This window comes from Crotalus tigris, unplaced genomic scaffold (genome assembly GCF_016545835.1).
Source record: "Crotalus tigris isolate CLP2741 ecotype Arizona unplaced genomic scaffold, ASM1654583v1 scf7180000024464.508515016:1373766, whole genome shotgun sequence".
In the NCBI taxonomy this organism is placed as follows: domain Eukaryota; kingdom Metazoa; phylum Chordata; class Lepidosauria; order Squamata; family Viperidae; genus Crotalus; species Crotalus tigris.
The window spans coordinates 240,427-255,415 of record NW_024100635.1 but is presented as its reverse complement, the minus strand read 5'-3'; the positions used below and the strand labels follow the sequence as shown (position 1 = coordinate 255,415).

General features: G+C 42.7%; 1 protein-coding gene across 5 annotated transcripts in view; it reads right to left on the bottom strand.

Annotated features, from left to right (window-relative positions):
• SPAG16 (sperm associated antigen 16) overlaps nt 1-14,989 on the bottom strand; it is a 422,131-nt gene that overhangs the window by 195,536 nt on the left and 211,606 nt on the right. The gene's annotated exons all lie outside the window — the stretch shown is intronic.

Genomic DNA, 14,989 nt, shown 5'->3' with positions numbered 1-14,989 from the left:
CTTCAAAAGAATGCTCTCTCTTTTAAAAGCAGATGCACTGGTATCGGTGTCTTGAGCTCACGGATGTGCAGCCCAAGCCTCTCCACAAAATTTGGACTAACTAGGCAGTGGGTGAACCTGGAATATAGTAAGGCTGTTAGTATACCCTTCTGCCCCAAGGAAGCCACCATAACTCTATTTCCACTGTCATCACTTTCATATTTCCACTAACCTGTCTACACCACTGTCGCTTTCTCCAGTCGGCTTCAGGTCCTTTGTTGGCGTTCGCTAGACAACAGAGTGAACTCTATGACATCAACCCCTTTGCACATCACTTCGTTGGGTTTGGGGGTTGGTTTGCCTCTTTGTCTAGTTTAATGAAGAGAAGGACAAGGGGGGACATGATAGCAGTATTCCAATATCTCAGGGGCTGCCATAAAGAAGAGGGAATTAAGCTATTTTCCAAAGCACCTGAAGGCAGGACAAGAAGCAACGGGTGGAAACTAATCAAGGAGAGAAGCAACCTAGAACTAAGGAGAAACTTCCTGACAGTGAGAACAATTAATCAGTGGAACAGCTTGCCTCCAGAAGCAGTAAATGCTCCAACACTGGAAGTTTTTAAGAAGAGACTGGACAGCCACTTGTCTGAAATGGTGTAGGGTTTCCTGCCCGAGCAGGGGGTTGGATTAGATGACCTCCAAGGTCCCTTCCAACTTTACTACTATTATTTTCAGTGCAGCATTAGGGGTGGTTGGCCCAATCTTGGGACAGGGCAGTCGATGACTTGGTAGCTTTCCTTGCCATACCGAAAGCATCCTTTTGAATGTCGTCTAGGGCTGGAGCTCCTTTTGCCCATCTTCGGAGGGCCTCTCATCTCCAATGCTCTAAAATGTCTGGGATCTCTCCCTGGGTGTTCATAGAACACAGCCAGGTCAAGCTTTTCTTCACCAGCCAGGACATGCCACGCTTGAAGGGTCTGTGGCAATTCTTGAGACAGGCAGCATTGCATGAGCCAGGCCCTACCACAAGTATTCAAGTAGTATTTCTTGGGACCAGTCTAAGAGTTTGCTGGCCAAGCCCTGGAATTCTTGGATATAGGCTGTGACAGATTGCTTTCCCTGCTTGATGTTTCTGATTCTGGTCTTGGCTCTCTGATCTACCTGTGGATCCTTGAACCAGGGTCATCATGAAAGCATCAAAGTTATGGAGCTCTTCAGCATCTTCATCATGCAGTGTCACAACCCAATTAGTGGTTTTGTCTTCTGGCACTCAGGTGACACAGCGCACTCTGCCCATACTCCTCTATGAAATCCCAGACTTGAATGAGGAAGAATAATTGCTTTGTTTCTCCATTGAATTTTACCATCAGCCTAAGTTGACGATGGTCACCCTTGGACAGCTGCTACCAGCAGTGCAGCTAGGCCCAGCAGTGCTGGAGTGGGGCTGGTGGCAGGTAGCTCCGGTCCCTGGGCATGAGCTTGGCCAAGCTGTTCCAGGGGTTCACGTAACATAAATTCCATGAAACTCTCTCTGAATAGTTTGATTGCTGCTGCTTGGAATTCCCTCTCAGCCTGTGATTGCTGCTGCTTGGAATTCCCTCTCAGCTTGTGCTGGCTCAAAAGGTACCTCTGGGCATCATGTCTTGGGTCACTCCTGCTGGAAGCTCTTCCAATTTTTTCACCCCCAGGAAGTAACAGGGAAGGATCCTGCCATTCCTTGGGGAATCAGAAAAGGGGCATGATGCCTTCAGCCTTGCACCAGAGTCGTCTGGATGCTCCGAGCTTCTTCCTGGGTAGGCTGTGGTCTTAGCTCTTTTCCAAGTTTAGGGTTTCTGCCACTACTGTCTAGCTTTGACCTGTCCTCTTGTGCCCATTTGAGAAAGGCATGGTTGCAAAATCCCCATGGTAGATAAATTCTCCAGGTGGACTGCAGTTTTGGCTTAATGTCAGTCCTGCCCCAACGTGGTCTGTTAAGCAAGGACAACTCTCGACTCCATTCGATGTGAAAGGTTTACTTTGCTAAAGGCCAAGTGGATTACAGCAGAGCAAAGCCAGAACTGAGGTTTAACTTTTTCCCTTTGTCCCTTTCCATTTTGATCCCTTATTGTCCAATAATATTGAAATAAAATGTTTTAGGAACTGTTTCTTCAACTGTAGTGTAGGCATTGTGGATGTGCATGCCTTTCCCAGCTGTTTGACCTTGAAATTTTGTCTCTAGAAGATACCATGAATCATTAACCTTCCCTCATCCCATCCAACTCTCTCCCCTCATAGTTCATGGCAGACTGGCATCCAGCAAATGCGAAGAGCAGACGTGAGATGGCAGTTCTGACAAACAGGTTCTTTATTGATTATAGAAGGACCTTTGAACTTGTGGACCTTCAAACTATAAAAGAAAATATATACAGGACAGAAAGATATAGTCCAGTTGAAACATGGTAAAAAACAGGTTCTAGTTCAGCAAAGAAATTATATAAGGCTGTATATTCTCTTCCTTATTTATTCAACCTATATGCTGAATACATATTAAGAGAGACTAGATTAGAAGAAGGAAAGTGTGCTTTAACAAACATCAATAACCTGAATAGGTAGTCCTTGACCTATAACCTAAAATTGAGCCTAAAGTTTCTGTTGCTAAATGAGACACATTTCTAAAGTGAATTTTGCTCCATTTTTCCTCCCCCAGTGTGTGCACAGGATGCGACAAGTGCACAGGGGCTGACAGTGTCCAGCAGCAGCTTCAGCCTGCCAGTCCCTCAGTGGGTGTATTCTGGGGCTCCACAGCCCACTGCAACCACCAGGCCAGACCTCCAAACAGCAGGCATGGCAGCAGCACTGGCAGCAGAGGCATGGGGGTGGAAGGCATGTGATCAAACCTGCCAGACTCCCCTGCTCCATTCCACTTTCTGTCTTTGCATGGCTGCCATGGCTGGGATGGGACAGGCGGCTGTGAGGCTGCCTGGCACATCTAATAGGCCGAATTGCATCCATCTCCCTTGGATCTGTGCCTTCTGCCACTGCCGCACCTCTGCTTGGAGGGCTGGCCCAGTGGTCACAGCAGGCTGCAGAGCATCATTGGCCCCTGCATGCTCACCACCTCCTGTGTGCGCACCGGGGGGGACCTGGCCAAACTGGGCTGGGGCGGTGGGGACCGGTCCCTCTGGGCCATCTGGAGGAGGCAAGGGAGGTAGTGGGGAGGTGGTGGTGCCACACCGTAGGCCCTGCATGCTTGGCCCCCACCATCCAACCTCGCCCTCCAGTGAGCGCCCTGTAAGCTCAAGAGCCAGGCTGGATGCCAGCCGCCCAGGGCCCCAGGCAACCCATGCTGCCATCCAGGGCACCTTTCACGCAGCCTGAGAGGGTTGGTGAGGCTCCTCCAGTAGATCAGGCCCCGGCGCTCACCCTGGTCCCGCACTCCTCCACAGGAGATCTCCCCCAGCTTCACTTGGGCCCCCACAGGCACCACTGATGCAATTGACATTGAGATGGCCACATCTACCCCAGCCATGCCCACCCAGCCATCTGCGACCACCCAGCTATGCTCATCCTAGCCACCCCCATCCAGCTGGCCACCACCATCCTGGCCACACACCCCCAGCCCCCCCCCAGGGCAATTGCAATGCTGATGCGGCCCTCAATGAAATTGAGTTTGACACCCCTGCTATAGAAAATATATTCTGATGCTATGATCTGTCTATTCCAATGAATATCAGCATAGTACTATAACTGACTGATTATTAGGCAATAATTTTTACGGCATGTTATGGAAGTGAAAGTTGGCTTCTGAAGAAGCAGGATAGAAAAAGTACTGATAGCTTTGAACTTTGGTGCTAGAAAACAGTCCCGAGAACAATATGAATAGTGAAGAAAACAAACACATGAATCATCCAACAAATCAATGCAGAGTTGTCATTTGAGGCTCAATCGACCAGTCTCAAATTAGCATCTGCCACAACTATCTTTCTCCCTTTCCTTCAGTCTCCTGAAGCCAAACTGATTTTTTTTAAAATCTCTGTTTTGTCGGAGCATAGTAGGGATAGGGGTCTGATGAGAAAGCAGGCATGAGAGGAATAAGAGAGTGATACAGAAGTGGGGAAGGCAGGGGGATAACATGCAGAGAACTAGGCGTTCTTCATTTGGCTTGTACCTTCGGGCTGACTTCCCATTAATACTTTCAGGTCAGTTATTAGTGCTGTGCAGAAAAATTCTCATGAAGATTTTTCTATTACCTGTAATTCAGTTTGATGAAATAAAATTTGCTTTCAAAGTTTCTTTCAAATGAGTGAAGTATATTCAAAATTGCTACTCTGCCTGCTTAGTCACGAGTAATTTGCATTAAATTAAAGTTGTCTACCAGCAAAGAAGGTGGAGGAGTATCTCTCAGCCCATATTCACCCTGTTCTCCCCCTCTTGCCAATCTTTCGTCAGCTGCCAGAGCAGAAAGGTAACATATAGAATCAAAGAAAATAATAATAATGAAAGAACAATTTTCTTGCCTTTCATATAAAACATGCAGGTATGAATGATTAAATGTAAAATAATTCTAAGCATTCAGGCTTCCGGTTCTGGATCGTGGCCCCAGCGGACGCGCGATGAGAGCCCTCTCTCTGCTGTCTGGTTTCCCTTCATCGAGAGACTCTGGAAAGGGTTGAAAGTCACCCTGGAGGGGCGACCATGAACCCTTGTTTGATCGCGGAAGGGCGGCAGCCCTTCCATTTGATCTGAGGCAGCTCCTTTGGATTGATGAAGAAAAGATTGGCCACTAACATAGCCGATCACCTAGCCATACCAGCCGAAAGCCAAAAGTACTACTAAGCACAATGAAGCACCGTGGAAGATCTGGGTAAGACCTTTCTTTACCTTTCTTTTACCCTAACTACCTTCCTGTGAAAGCCTCCTGAAATTTCTTCCCTGCTCTTAATACAGTGGTGTTTGCATACCTTGGGAATCTAAGTTTTGGAACAAAAGAAAAAAGAGAATATCTAACTTTAATAACTAAATAACTAGATTTTTATTTTTTTCCTATTTTTTGAGACTTGGGGCTCCCAAAAAATTTCTATTATAGAGACTCAGCATCTTATCTATTTACTAAGTTTGAAATATCTTTTTTTCGCTTTTCAACTGGATAAAAGCCTAATTGATGTCTGGAAAAAAGATTTTACGGTGTACTGAGGACACCTTGTGGCTTAGCCTGGTATAGCAACTGAATTTCTTTGAGGCCTGTTGACTCTCTTGATTTGCCTTTCATGTTATCTAAGGAAAAGATAAGAAGTGGAAACAGCTGGGTGATGAAAATAACTTTTAGAAATTGTGGAGGTGGACATTGGCTGACTCTTACTAAACATACCCTCGACTAAAAGACTATCTCTAATCACTATGGAAATGGAGGAACCTTATTCATAACTTAACTATAAACTCATACTTGAAAAAATTCTTGAAGCCACTGAGCTAATGAATGCCAGAGTGAAAACCAAAGATATTACCCAGAAATTACAAATTGAACCCCAGACTTCAACTGAGCAACTTATAAACCTAAAAACAACAGAAGAGGAACAAGTTAACAGCAAAGAGGATGCTGCACAACAATATCTACAACCTATTGAGAATTTTGAGAATCAAATACTGACTTTAGCTAAAATACCTGTAACTTCAACATCAAGAGGAACTGATCAACAAACACAATATATTGAGAACCTAGACAACTCAGATAAGCAAACAATAATCACAATACCGGACGTGACCTTTTATTCTAGATGGAACTGGAACAACAATAATAAGAAGAAGACCAGACTGAACTGATGATTAATATTTCAAATCAAACATGGAGAATTGGATTATTAGGGAAACAACCTAATAACTACAAAGGGGCCAGTTCCTTTGAAAAATTGACACCTGGGTGTGCTCCCTTGATTCAAACAACACGTGTAGGAATGGAGAGAGATGCATCTGAGGATTTAAAGGCTCTGGCATGGAAACCTGCTTGGCACAAAAAGAAAGCCAGAGTTAGATTTAAAAATGGGACTTAAAATTTTCTTGATGGGTTAAGGAGAGTTTTAGATACATTGATTGATGTAATATTTAGGATTTAGATTTATAATGGAAATGAAAACTAATTGTTAGATTATAGTTTGGAACTGTAATATGGAAATGGGTTTGTGACAATGAAAGATATTTTACTAGTAAAAGAGGAGCTATCAGGATGAAAAATAAAATATATTTGTGAAATAAAGTAAGAATAATTACAGGATACGGTAATTATCTTGTATTGAAATGAGGGAAATTAGGCTTACCCGGTTTAAATATTATGGTTATTAAAGGCTAAATTGGAATATGGTAACTAAAATTAAGTAAAATTTTAAAACAGGATTTGGATAAAATGTTATGGATAAATGTATTGATTGATTGAGCTATATCTAGAAATGTATTAATTTGAACATGATACAACAATTAAGGAAAATAGAGAGGGAACCTCAATGTTGGAGATTTTTAGAGATATTGATGGATTTAATATTTAGGATTTAGATTTATATTGGAAATGAAAACTAATTGTTAGATTATAGTTTGGAATTGTAACATGGAAATGGGTTTGTGACAATGAAAGATATTTTATCAATAAATGAGGACTTACCAGGACGAGAAATATAATATATCTGTGAAAGAAAGTAAGAATGTAATTTTTGGAATAATATATGTACTCTACAGACAATAATTGTTTTGTAATGAAATGAGGGAAGTTAGGATTACTCGAAGTCTAATATTACAGTTATTAAAGGCTAAATTGGAACATGGTATTGGAATTATATAAAACTTAAAAACAGGACTTGGATATGTATAAGTAAAATATTATTGACAAATGTATTGATTGATTGAGCTTTATCTAGAAATGTATTAATTTGAATATGATATAATAATTAAGGGAAATAAAGAGGGAATTTTAACGATGTAACCTGACAGATATATGAATGATTTTGTTATTGGATTATTATTTTTTCAAACAATTTTTATTGATTTTTCCCTTTTTACACCAGAACACTTAAGAAACAACATGGGGATAGGGTAATCAGTTAGGTACAATAACATCATACATATAAAGCTCAAATAATGTTCCTTAAAATTTCCCTCTCTAATAATTAGAATAGTATGGTCAAACTAATACATTTCTAGGTAAAATTAATTCATTAATACATTCTTAAATAAGAATTCAATTAATCAATAGAAATTATCAACAACCTTTCATCGATGTAAATCAAACCCTGTTTTTAGGCTTATTAATTTCCAAATACCATATCTAACTTAGCCTTAAACAAAAATATTATTTACAATTCGGGTGTCCATAATTTCTCTTATTTAAGCATATTATTTCCATAACTACATTCTTACATTTCTCAACTATATTCTATTTCTTATTCGGTAATTCTTCATTTATTAATTTCATCTCTTCCATCATTACAATCTTTTTATCATTATAGCTCCACAAATTAGTTATCATGTCTAATAATAAGAAAAGCATAGGAAAAATAGAAAAAATAATAGAAAGAAACAAAAAGAAACCAAGAAAAAGAAAATAAGATCTATTATTCCAGAAAATATATTCTTACTATATTTCAATATTAATTTCTAAATCTTATCCTAAAAACACCTTTTAAAAATCCAAATCCAAATCAATCCACATCTCTATAAAGCCGTTGCAACCCATAAATGTAATCTTAAATTCCATATTTATATCTTCTAGCTTTCTTTCTGTTCCAAACGGGTTTCCATAGTAAGGCCTCTAAGTCCACAAATAAAACTCCCTCCATTTCTTGCCATAACGCATGTCAGGGGAGAATCTCCCATTGTCCATTTTAATAGGCTAGTGAAAAAGTTATAGCGATTCTCAATAACTTGTGGTTGAACATCCATCTTCATCTTTTTTGAAGTTGCGTCTAGTTTAATTACAGTCATTTTTGAATCATCCAAAATCTCAATAGATTGTCCATAAAATGATGTAGAGTCTTCTTTAATATTATTTTGCTCTCCTATTGGTTTTTTATCTGTCAGGTAATCAGTTGGAGTCTGGAGATCAGCCTGCTCTTCTGGGGTAACATCCTTAGTTTCCGTGCTAAAAGTCATTTATTCATTAGCATCAAAAGTTTTTTCTGGTGTAGGTTGGTAGTCCTGATGTAAGTTTAATTCCTCCATCTCAGTAAATTGTGGATAAGGTTGAAGACGGGTCTCTTGAGTATATACCCCATCTGCTGTTTCTTGACTTGCAAAGTGCTCACTTACATCTTGCACTTTAATTTGTCGTTGAAAAATAATCTCTTTTGTATAGGCAATTATTTGTTCAGTATTTTCAAGAATTTTGTCCAATATATACTTGTAATTGAAATCTGGACAGAGTTCCTCCATTTCAGTAGTATATAAAGCCATTATTCTTTTGGTGGAGGCTGTATTTAATAACAATCAGTCAATATCCGCTTCCACCCAGCTATACAGCTTCTTTATCTTTTCTTTTTGAGATAATTTGAAAGTCAAAGTCAGACTCAAAGTCCAAAGAAAGGGAATAACCATTGCAGTAAATAACTTCACCACAAGATGTCCCCAGAGGGTTAACCAGTTGTTCAGTCTTTCCAGACCCCCAATAAAAATAATTTCTTTCCTCTTTTCCTTTTTTCCTTCTTTTCTTTAGTTATAAAAATAGTAAAAAATAAAAAAAAATCCTCCAAATTGCTAACGTATTAAGTTTCTGTAACAAGGATTTTAGGACTCCCAAATATTCAAAAATAAAATCAACCATTGAAAAAGTTAAAATAAATTTTTATTTTGTTCCAAGACTTTTCTTCCCCCATCAACAAAGCCACTTTAAAAAGATAGGGAACTGATTCCAAAGGCTTTTCACAGGAATAAATAGGAAAGGGAGAGGCAAGGAAAGGTCTCACCGAATCTTCCACGGTTGTTCTATTTTGCTTAGATGTTCTTGTGGCTTACGGCTGGTGCAGCTAAGTGATCGGCCATTTTACAGATTGATCTTTACTCCATCAGCCCAAAGGAGCTTGCTTGGATAGCAGAGGGTGCCCCTCTCCTCTGCAGTCAAACAGGCAGCCTCTGCAACAGTCGTCGCCCCTCCAGGGTGACTTTCAACCCAATTAAGGGTCTACCAGTGGGGGAAACTCGGCCGGCAAAGAGACGAGTCTCTTTACACGACCGCAGCTCTGCGACTCAGAACTGGAAGTCTTGTTATTGGATTATTTATTACCCTATCATCATGTTGCTTCCTAATTACGTGGATGTAAAAACTGAAAAAATTAATAAAACTTGTTCAAAAAAAAATAATAATTCTAAGCATTCAAATACAGGTAGTCCTCAATTTAGGACCACAATTGAGCCCAAAATTTATGTTGTGATAAGTTAATGTGATAAATTTGTTAAGTGAGTTTTGGCCCATTTTACAACTTTTTAGTCACATTTGTTAAGGGAATCACTGCAGTTATTAAATTAGTAACATGGTTGTTAAATGAATCTGGTTTCCCCATTAACTTTGTTTGTCAGAAGATTACAAAAGGGGATCACGGGACTCTGCGACACTGCAACTGTCATAAATATGAGTCAGTTGTCAAGCATCTGAATGTAAATCACATGACCATGGGGATGCTACAATGGTCTTAAGTGTGAAAAATGGTCATAGGTCTCTTTTTTCAGTGCTGTTATAATTTCAAATGGTCACTGAATGAACTGTTGTAAGTTGAGGACTGCCTGTATATGTTTGAGACTAAATAGCTATTTGCATTTTTTTATCTTTGAAATTAATTTGGAGGCGATAAGTATTGTGACCTTTTGCATATGGAGGATTCCAAAAGGGAATGTTACAGAGAATAAGAGCCAAGGTGGAGCAGCAGTTAGAGTGCAGTACTGCAGGCCACTTTAGCTGACTGTGTTCAGCAGGTCAGCGGTTCAAATCTCACCGGCTCAAGGTTGACTCAGCCTTCCATCCTTCCGGGGTAGGTAAAATGAGGACCCAGATTGTTGGGGGCAATGTAAATATATATATACATTGCTTACTGGTGTACACCGCTTAGAGAGTGCTTGTACTTAAAGCGGTATATAAGTCTCATAAATAAATAAATAAGTCAAACTTCTCCTCTCTATGTCAGCCTGTTATATACTGCAAGACAGCTATCATGTCTCCCCTAATCCTTTTCTTCATTTGGCTAGACCAGCGGTTCTCAACCTGTGGGTCGCAACCCTTTTGGGGGTCGAACGACACTTTCATAGGGGTCGCCTAAGACCATCGGAAAACGCATATTTCCGATGGTCTTAGGAACCAAGACACTAGTGAGAATTTCTGCTCAAGGCTAGCTCCGCCAGCCAGCTCGGGCAGACAGGAAAGCAGCCGCCTCAGCAGCATGACGGTGCTGCACTACCCATTGCAGAGCAGCTACTGCCACGTCACCATGGCTATGAACCTCCTGCTCGGCGTCTTTCAGGTCCTCTTGCCTGGCTTCCGTTTGGGACAAGTGCAGGGCCAAGGTAAAAAAAAAAGCCTGGCGAAATACTCCTGAGAGGTAGCGGCAATCTGTAGCGGGAGATGAAGGGGGCGGGTGGGTAGGTGTCGACCAGAAGGGAACCGGGTCTGATAAGGGTGAAAGTTGAGTGAGGTTTTCCCCCTCGTCCCTCTCTCCGCCTCCCTTTATGCAGCGGCATCTCTGGCTGTTGCCTTCCCAGTCGCCGAGAAAGGGAAAAAAAGAGCCGTGAGCGAGTTCCCCTTTCTGCCTCATTGCTGAAAGCTTTTTTTTAAAAACGACCGCTCGTTCAGAACTCCTCGGGGCTTGTTTGCACGAGCTTGTGGCAGATCAGTAAATAAAGGGGTGGGAGAGCCAAACGGTCCAAGGCATTTGCACCCTGAACATGTGGACGCTGCTTTCATGACTTGCCACCACCACCCCCTCTCTTCCCGCCCTGCTCGGGCAATGCGCTGCTGCTGCTGCTGCTGCTGGCTGAGCTGAGCTGCGGCGCCGAGCCGATCCCCACGCCTCCTGATTGCCCGGCCGTGCTCCGCCCCCGGCCGCCCTCAGTGCCATGCCGGAGCCTCCCCCACGCTGCCCGGCCTGCCTCCCTCACCGTCGGAGGGCATCTGTGTGTGTCTCCAGACCTTACTGGACTACCATCCCCTAAAAAGCACTGTGGAAGAGTGAGGAATGCTGGGAGTTGTAGTTCATCACCACCTGGAAAAACATGACTCTCCAAAGATCGATCAATCCTTCCTTCCTTCCTTCCTTCCTTCCTTCCTTCCTTCCTTCCTTCCTTCCTTCCTTCCATCTCTTTCCCTTCCCCTTCAATCTCTCCTTGTTTCCTTCCTTCCTTCCTTTCCCCCTCAATCTCCTTTCTTCTCCATCTCCTTCCTTTTCCCTTCAATCTTCCTTCCTTCCATCTCCATCCCTTCCCCTTCAATCTCTCTCCTTCCTTCCTTCCCCCTTCAATCTCCTTCCTTCTCCATCTCCTTCCTTTCCCCTTCAATCTTCCTTCCTTCTTTCCTTCCATCTCCATCCCTTCCACTTCAATCTCTTTCTCCTTCCTTCCTTCCTTTCCCCTTCAATCTCCTTCCTTCTCCATCTCCTTCCTTTCCCCTTCAATCTTCCTTCCTTCCCCTTCCCTCCCTTCCAACATTTTTGAGCAAGGAAGAGTAAGCTTCTCCAGCAAGCATTGCTATATTGTTTTTGTGATTAATCACTATGCTTTAATTATGTTCAATTCATAACAATGAAAATACACCCTGCATATCATATTTACATTAATATTCATAACAGTAGCAAAATTACAGTTATGAAGTAACAACGAAAATAATTTTATGGTTGGGGGTCACCACAACATGAGGAACTGTATTAAAGGGTTGTGGCATTAGGAAGGTTGAGAATCACTGGGCTAGACATACCTAGTTCTCTTAATCATTCCTCATACGATTTATCCTTACAGTAGTTGTTCTTTTCTGCATTCTTTCTAGGATCTCAGCATCTTTTTTTTTCATTATAGTGACCAACACTACAGTATTTCAAATGTGGCCTCACTAGTGCAATATAAAGCATTACTATCACTTCTCATGATCTTGATGCTATCCCTCTGTTTATGCATCCTAGGACTGCATTGGATGTTTTTTGGCAGCTGAAGCACACTGCTGACTCACATTTAAATAGTCATCCACTAGGACAGGGCTTTTCAACCGGTGGCATGAGTACCACCTGTGGTACTTTGCCACATGGCAGGTGGTACATGACTGCTACCCAAGTGTAGCAGGGGAGGGGAATGAGCCGAAGCGAGCCAAGCCTGAGGGAGAGGCAGCTGCAGCTGTAGAACTGTCTGGGCTCGGCAGAAGCCCCAGGAGCCGGCAGGGCTCCAGCTGATTGGTGCTTCCGGAAGCAGCATGAAAGTGAACTGAAGAAAAGGGGGGAGGAGAGGCAATAAAAGGAGGTGATTTGGGCAGGAAAGGGGGAAAAAGATAACAGGGAAAGAGAAGGAGAGATCAGCCAGCAAGGAAGAAACAGGGACAGAGAAGTAGCAGCTGTTGCTGGAAGAAAAGGTCCTCTGGTTCATTTTCTCCAGCCAGGAGAATGCAAACAGCACTGATGAAATGAAAAGCTGGCATGTTGGAAAGGAGGTGGGTTTATTTAGTTCTGGATCAGCTGGCAGCTTGATTGGGTTACCATAAGGATTATTGTACAGCATTTTGTAATTCAGATGCTCCTTTGTGTGCTTTGGTTATTGGAATATTTTAGTCTGTATTTTAGGCTTGCAGTGAGTCCAAAGTGTTGACTTCCGTAGGTTTTATTTATTTATTATTTATTTTTTAAATTTATAAGCTACCCCACTCCCGAAGGACTCTGGGCAGCTAACAATAAAAAACACATAAAACATAACAAAACAACAATACAAAAACAATCATCCAGAGGTAAGGTTTTATAAACCCCAGGCCTGCCGGAAAAGCCAGGTCTTAAGTAGCTTACGGAAGACCAACAGGGTGGGAGCGGTCCTAATTTCCGGGGGGAGCTGATTCCAAAGCGTGGGCGCCATCACAGAGAAGTCCCTCCTCCGCGGCCCCGCCAAATGGCACTGCTTGGCCGACGGGGCCTGAAGGAGGCCCAGCCTGTGGGATCTAACCGGACGTAGGGAACTATGAGGTAGTAGGCGGTCTCGCAAATAGCCTGGCCCTGAGCCATATAGGGCTTTAAAGGTAATGACCAACACCTTGAATTGGACCCGGAGACCAATAGGCAACCAGTGCAGCTCACGGAGGATAGGTGTAATGTGGGTGTATCAAGGAGCACCCACTATCACTCGCGCGGCTGCATTCTGGACCAACTGTAGTCTCAGAATACTTTTCAAGGGTAGCCCCATGTAGAGCGCGTTGCAGTAGTCCAGCGCGTTGCAGTAGTCCAACATTTGTTTAAAGGTTTAATCCCTTTAAACAAATGTAATTAGTTTTACCCCCTTATCTTGAGTATATCTATGGCTTTTAGAAAGTTTTCTTTGAAGGTAAACAGGATTAATTTTAAAGTTAAAGCTTTTTGCAACTGCCGGAGCTTTTCAGCCTGAGATTGCAACATTGTGACATGTGACAGGTCTGAGGCAGCTTAAAGAAAAAAAATGGAGTTTATGTGTTTATTTTGTGAGCCTTTCTTGCTTTGCACTTTGTCTTTAAGGATACAGGGAAGGGATGGGGAAGGTGCATTCTTACTACACTGTGGAAGGAGAGCTAAGAAGGGCTGATCAGCTAGCTCAGGGGTCTACAAACGTAGCAACTTTAAGACCTGTGGACTTCAACTCCCAGAATTCCTCATCCAGCCATGATGGCTGAGGAATTCTGGGAGTTGAAGTTCACTAGTCTTTAAAGTGCCAATTTTGAAGACCCCTGAGCTAGCTGGTAGCGGTACATATTAATGAATATGGATAAATTCATCATATATTTGTCAGTGCAAAGGAAAAGTGATTCAGCAAAGGAACAGCCACCAAAGAAATTAAAATTGGTACTTTTTTACTTTTTTCTACAGTTTGTAATATTTTATTAGATTATAGAATAAAATACAAAAATACAAAAGCAAATAGTAGGACACAGTGGGGAGGAAAAAGGGGGGGAAAGTGAGGGGGAGAAGAGAAAAAGAACAGACTTCCTCTGTTGCAGTAGAAGGAAGCATTAACATTGAACCTCAACTTTTTACTTTTCCATATTATAAACTAGCCATTTCTATAACAACAAATGAATCTAATCAGTAAAACCCAAAATCCCCTCCCCCCCTTTTTAGTCATCAAGTTTTTGACACCTTGCTAAGTACTGGTGGTACTCAAATATTGTCATGTCCTAAAAGTGGTACAATCTGTTATAAGGTTGAAAAGCTCTGCCTTATAAAATCCATTCAGTTTAACATCTTTATCATATCCGGCTGGCTGGGGTTTTTGGGGTGGAGACATGTGAGCCTTCCTCTGTCTTCTTGAATCTGGCATTCACGGACCTGGCCGGAGTGAAGGGGAAATGGGATCAAAGCCCTTCTTTTGGCTGCAAAGAATGCAGCCAGGTGGGATTCGCCTGAGGGTTGTGCCGGCTCTTCCTCGGGGCTGGCTGTAGCGATGAATGAGTTGCTTCCTGCTTGCTACTTTTTTCCAGCTGAGGCTGAGGCTGCGTGCAACGCACCAGAGGGTGTCCGGCAGCCCCAGCTCTTTCCCTGCCCCTGTGCGCTCCTCTGCTGTCTGCGCTCTCCTCCCCCTGCAGAAGAACAGCTGCTGTGCTGGGCTCCCGGCTGCACCGAGTGCAACCGCTGCTCCTTTTGAGAGGAAGCAGCCAAGGAGAAGCAGCGCATCTCGCTTACTTGCTTTCCACTTATGCAAGCAAGTGAAATGGGCAGGAGCACAAGATTGCAATTTCACGCTGATTCGCACCCCTGCCCATCTTGCTCGCTTGCTTTCCGCTTGCTTTCTGTAAATGAGAGGGGCAGGAGCACCTGGGCCCCCCATGCCCACCATTAACCCTCCTGCCACTAGTGGGG